At 45.2% G+C, this 6,655-nt stretch overlaps 1 pseudogene; it reads left to right on the forward strand.

Annotated features, from left to right (window-relative positions):
* Positions 1-4,780: 4,780 nt before the first annotated feature.
* On the forward strand, positions 4,781-4,900 carry LOC136654978 (5S ribosomal RNA; annotated as a pseudogene).
* The last annotated feature ends 1,755 nt before the right edge of the window (positions 4,901-6,655 follow it).

Below are 6,655 nucleotides of genomic sequence, written 5' to 3' on the forward strand. Positions count from 1 at the left end.
ATATTACCATCATAAAAGCCAGGAGTGTATTAATTATAGGTGTCACCATTCCTGGCGACTCACAAATTTTGGAGAAAGAACAGGAGAAAGTATCCAAATACCGCAACCTGTGCATAGAATTGACACGAATCTGGATGAAGCATGTAGCATCATGTACAAATGAATCATGTACGAATGAAGCATGTACGAGTGCTGCTGATCATAATTGGTGCACTAGGAACAATATCTACACAATTTAATGAATACTTTGCACAACTGGACGCCCCTGCAATAACACCAGCTGAATTACAAAAGAGCACCATATTTGGCACAGTGTCCATTCTTTGTCGGTACCTCATCTACACCTACACATCAGGCAGATGTCTGGGTAGATGAGGATTTACCAGCTGATAAATGTTGTGGTTTTTGTGTGAACCAATAATAATAATAATAATAATAATAATAATAATAATAATAATAATAATAATAATAATAATAATAATATCTTATTGTTGCCACATAGGAACAGGCACTGCAAACAAATGCTATGAAGTCTAAAATCCTGAAAACAGGTGAAACCCCTAAGTGCAAACTGTTCCAGGAACTGTGTCTCATCTAATATACAAGTGCAGTAAGATCACACAGACGGATTACAATGTCAGACACAACAGAGCTGGAAAAGTAATCCATTGGTCATTGTGTAAAAAGTACAATTTGCATCAAAAAATGTTTGGGGACATCAGGTTGAGAAGGTGTTCGATTATGAACAAGTTAAGATCCTGTGGGATTATAAAATTCAAATGGACCGACACCTCAAACATAATACACCAGATATAAGAATAATAGAAAATCAGAATGTCTGACTAATTGATATTGCAATTCCTAGAGATGCCAGAATAGATGAAAAAGAACTAGAAAAAATGACAAAATTCTGAGACCTGGTCATTGAAATCACACTACTATGGACAAAACATACCAAAGTGGTCCACACTGTCATTGGGACACTCAGAACAATCTCAAAAAGTTTTGTGATCTACTTTAAACAACTGTAGCTTACTGAAGTAACACCATCAGATCTGCAAAAACAAAGCTTTTAGGAACATCATACATACTGCGCCGATATCTAGTTGATACTTTGGTCTCAAGCTGAGACGTATCAATTACTCAACACCAGTTTACAACTATGTTTCATGAAATTTGAATAATATTAATAATAATAATTGATGAGTTGAAGTTGTATGGAAAGTCCCAGTTCGAAATAGAATCTTTAATAAACACCATTTGTATATATAGTAAAAAATGCATCGGTAAAGCAGCTACCACGTTTTCCAGACTCACAAAGAGAGTCTGGTCCAACAAGAAGCTGACGGAACATAACAAGATCCAGTCTACAGAGCTTGTGTCCTGAGTACACTTCTGTACTGCAGTGAGTCATGGACTCTTTGCTCACAACAGGAGAGGAAACTGAACACATTCCACATGCACTGCCTCCGGCGCATCCTCAGCATCACCTGGCAGGACAAAATTCCAAACAACACAGTCCTGGAACGTGCTAGAATCCCTAGCATGTATGCACTGCTGAAAAAGAGACACCTGCGTTGGCTCGGTCATGTTGTGAGAATGGATGATGGCCAGATCCCAAAGGATCTCCTCTATGGAGAACTCGTGCAAGGAAAGCGCCCTACAGGTAGACCACAGCTGTGATACAAGGACATCTGCAAGAGGGATCTGAAGGCCTTAAGAGTGGACCTCAACAGGTGGGAAACCCTGGCCTCTGAGGGGCAGGCTGTGCAGCATGGCCTTTCCCAGTTTGAAGAGACACTTGGCCAACAGTCTGAGGCTAAGAGGCAAAGAAGGAAGGCCCATAGCCAGGGAGTCAGACCAGGGACAGACTGCACTTGCTCCCAGTGTGGAAGGGATTGTCACTCCCAAATCGGCCTTTTCAGCCACACTAGATGCTGTTCCAGAATCACCATTCAGAGTGCGATACCATAGTCTTTCGAGACTGAAGACTGAAGGTTGCCAGCAACATATATAGTAATGATATTGCAATGGAGATTGAACTAGATAAGCATGCATTATTATTATTATTATTATTATTATTATTATTATTATTATTATTATTATTATTATTAACAGTATTTATATACTGCTTTTCAACAAAAGTTCACAAAGCGGTTTACAGAGAAAATCAATATCAAATAATTAATGGCTCCCTATCTCAATGCAAAACATCAGCAGGCAGCTACTAGAAAAGACACTGCTGGGGTGAGGAGGGCCAGTTGCTCTCCCCCTGCTAAATAAAAGAGGAGCACCCACTTGAAAAAGTGCCTCTTACCCAATTAGCAAGGGAACATTCATTCATTAATAATGAATAGAGGGGAAAATAATAAAAACTGAAGGGATATAATTGCCCAATGGAAAAAAATATTAGGAACTTGGATGAGAAAGATCATTATAAATATCTGGGCATACTTCAAGCAGATAACATCAAACATACTGAAGTTAAAAGAAAAATTGAATTTGAATAAATCAGGAGAGTCAGAAAAATCCTGAAGACCAAACTTCATGGTGGGAACACTATAGAAGCCATAATCACCTGGGTTATACCCATCATTAGATACACTACAGGAATAGTAGACTGTATGTAAAGAATAGCCAAGAGGATGCTCTTAAAATAGTTAACATTTTTTTTTAGAAATTACTAAATACCAACTAAACAAAGCAGGCTTATACAAAGAAGTGAGGAAAAGTGGGAAAATAAGCCACTGCATGGACAATATTTGTGAGACGTCACTGGAAAAACAAACATCACCAAGACCTGGCAGTGGCTCAAAAAAGGCAACCTGAAGAAAGAAACCGAGGGTCTAACAACGGTTACACAAGAGCAGGCATTGAGAACAAATGCACTAAAAGCGAAAGTAGAAGAAATAACCACAAACAGCAAGTGCCGTCTCTGCAAGAAGCAGATGAAACAGTGGACCACCTAATTAACTGCTGTAAATAGATCGCACAAACAGACTACAAGCAAAGGCATGACAAGGTAGCAGCAGTGATACACTGGAACATCTGTAGAAAAATGCAAGCTACCTGCAGGCAGAAACTGGTGGGACCACAAAACTGGAAAAGTCTTTGAAAATGAATATGCCAAAATATTATGGGATTTCCAATGACAGACAGTTAGGGTGCAATCCTAACTGGCACTTATGCCAGCATAGGACACCCTGGAGGGTCACAAACATTCCATAAAGCATGTTTGCACCTTTGTGGGAGGGAGCCGTGTCAGCACACGTAGATGCACCGACTCGCAGAGGCCAGCAGATGTCTCTGTGGTGGCTCCCTCACAGCAGCTTATGTTGGAGCGCCCACACCGACACAAACCTCTCAGGTAGGCGTGGGGGGGGCGAAGAGGAGGCAGGAGGGGGCATTTCTGGGCGGGGGGAGGTTGGGTGATGGGAGGCCCTGGAGGCGGGTGCACAGGGAGCCAGGGGTGGGGCTGGGACCCAACAGTTATGCCGGATCCCAAACCCCGTCCCCGTGGTGAACGGAGTGGCTTCTAGCCGCTCCACTCTCCACGGACTTGCGCTACCTCTGGAGGTGGCCCAGGTCCAAGGAGACCCATTGAGGTGCACAGCTCTTACCCAGGGGTAAGGGGAAGAGCTTCCCCTTGCCCCTGGCTGAGCCGCTGCACCCAACGAACTTGTGTTGGATGCAGCACAAGCCTCCTGGCTTGCCTGCTCCAGCGCAGGTTTGGATTGTGCCCACAGACACCTATCACACAATACAACAGACATAACTGTAGTCAAGAAGAAAGAAAAACAAGTCAAAATCATTGATATAGCAGTACTGGGGGATAGCAGAGTGGAAGAAAAAGAGCTGGAAAAAATAACAAAATAAAAAGATTCACAAGTAGAAATTGAAAGACTGTGGCAGAAGAAGACCAAAGTGATCCCAGTGGTGACTGGCACCCTTGGTGCTATTCCAAAACATCTTGAAGAGCACTTGAGCAGCATCGAGGCCACAGAAATGGCCATCCACCAACTACGTACAGCAGCTTCACTGGGAACAGCTTGCACCTTGCAACGATATTTATAACAGCAAAACAGGACAAAAACTAGACATCCCCGGTCCTTGGGAAGGGTCTGGATAAAACAAACCAGTTATTAACATCTACCTGAGTGTGCAAAAATCTCATAATAATAATGTCAGGAGAGGGAAGGGGTAAATCTGGTGGCAGATATTATCTTCTTTTTTGAAAACCTCTCCAAATCATTTTCCTCTTCAGACATACGCCACAAAAATGGATGGAATATTTCTGAGGAGAACCATAGGCAGCCTAAGGGTTTACATAGAGGTAAAAATGTTTTATACTTATCTCCTGTTTGCCTTCAGGTTCCCCCCCCCCATAACAGCGGCGAACCTCCTCTTGAGGCACCCTGGGGCAAAGCATCATGAAGCCATAACCCTGGTGAAGCTGCCCCCCCCCACTCACCTGAACTGACATGGAGCTTGCGCAACTTCGAGACCAATGGGAGAGGCCCTCTGAGGCTTTCCTGCAGTCTTAAATTGTGCTTCTGGAAAACCAGAAGCATAGTTTCCGCCCGTGTCCTGGAGTCGTGCAAATTCTGTGCCCGGGGCATTTGCCCCTTTCATCTAATGGGAGGTCTGCTGCTGCCCCATAACATTCAGCATGTGTCTTTTTGGCACAGCTGCATGCTATAGCATGGCAGGGGATAGGTTTAGGCTCTAAAAATGGAAATTCTAAAGCCTCATAACTGAAATGAGCAATGGGTTTTCTTGAGCTGACAGCAACTGTTACCCTGCACATGCCCAATCTCGTCTGATCTTAGAAGCTAAGCAGGGTCAGGCCTGGTTAGTACTTGGATGGGAAACCGCCTGGGAATACTGGGTGCTGTAGGCTTATACCATAGTCTTTCAAGACTGAAGGTTGCCAACCATTTTTCTTGAGCTCAAAGGAAAGACAGATTCTTGTAATATTCTTGAATGATTTGCATAATCTAAAGACACAATGTAAAACACTTTGGTTGGCAAAAGCCATTTTGCCTGTATGTCAGGATGGAGTAGTTGTTGGGGATTTGGACTTTGATTCTGGAAGATCGAGGTTCAAATCCCCGCTCAGCCATGAAACTTCCTGGGTGACCTGGGTGATCCCTCAGCCTCACCTATGTCAAGGGGTTGTCAGGAGGGAAGGCTGTTGTGAGGAGGGATAAAAGAAGGGAAGGAACCATGCACACCACTCTGAGCTTCTTGGTGGAAGGGTGGTATAAGCATATAAATAATAAAAACAGTGCAAAAGCATATGGATCAGAGGAAAACTTTAAAAGTGGCTTGGCAGCCATTCTTTATCAAAATTTTCTGATGTGCCAGTTTATCCCCCTCTGTGTCTTGGAGGCTGATTCAGACTGATCTCTCTTGATGAAATTCCCAGGAATGTGGTGGTTGTGGGGAGTGGTATTGAGACGATATATGACTGAGGTAAAGGAGAACAGATGGTGCAGGAGATTGAAGGAAGTGAGTGGGATGGGCAGAATGGGAGAACCTGCTTGTTCCTTCCACCTGCCTGGTTCACTGCCACCAACTCACCTTTAAAACCAGCTCCCACATGAGGATGACATGGTGCTCCTTCATTTGCCAGTGAAGGACACAGCATGTATCAGATTTTAAGATCAGGTATCCTGGAATATGTTGCATATAGGAGAGGTGGAGAAGAGGTAGCAAGTCTCTCTCCTTCTGTGCAGGGAACACAAGAACGGCAACACTTTTGAAAAACATCTCCCTGAATATTTACTTAGGCTTTCCCCGCAAAGTCCATAATCAAATAAACAGTTATTCAGTTAAAAGCTGAGGTCAATTAAAAACAATGACTACCTTTACGTTTTGCTTGCTGTCTGTTGCTGTCTTCTTCAGAAGCCAATGTAATTCCACTGAGTAATGCCTCACTGTCACCTGGATCCCAGGAGCTCCCCAGGAACAGGGGTCTCCTCTGGGGTAGAGGCCTACTCGGGAGTAAAACCCGAGTACTCACAGGACTGGGGTCCCGTACAGAGCACCTACCCGGGAGGAGGAGGAATAAGGACCAGCTGGGAACACCAGGCAAGCATGTGGTTAGGAGGGGTGGGACCAGCCCAAGAGGGAAGAGGCCTCATAAGGAGCCTAGAGAGGAAAGAGGGAGGTCACTCTTCTCCAGAGGGCCGAGGAAATCCAGAGGGAAAGCAGCATCCCTGCCCAAGGGAAAGGAGAGAGACCACCAGAGGCAGGGGACAGGGATCCACCCTGGAAAGAGGAGGCTGGGGGGAAGACTTCCCTGACCCAGGACCCTCCTGGACACAGAGGGCGACCCCTAGAGGGAAGGGATCATGGAGACAGGGCATTGAGGCCCACTATACCCCGTGGGGGACAGCTGGCTGGGGAACCGCACAGAGACAGCAGGGGCCCTCCCAAGGCCAGGCAGCCTGACCCCAACCAGCAGGGTTATATCCTCCAAGAGCCCAGACTTCTTGGGGTGCAGGGGTGCAGAGTTGAAGCCTGGTGCTGAGAATGCCCAGAGATGGGGAGGGTCAGGAGCCCAGACCTCTTGGGGTGCAGGGGTGCAGAGCTGAAGCCTGGTGCTGAGAATGCCCAGAGATGGGGAGGGTCAGGTCCAGAGACCATCCGA

This window comes from Tiliqua scincoides, chromosome 5, assembly GCF_035046505.1.
Source record: "Tiliqua scincoides isolate rTilSci1 chromosome 5, rTilSci1.hap2, whole genome shotgun sequence".
Taxonomy (NCBI): Eukaryota; Metazoa; Chordata; class Lepidosauria; order Squamata; family Scincidae; genus Tiliqua; species Tiliqua scincoides.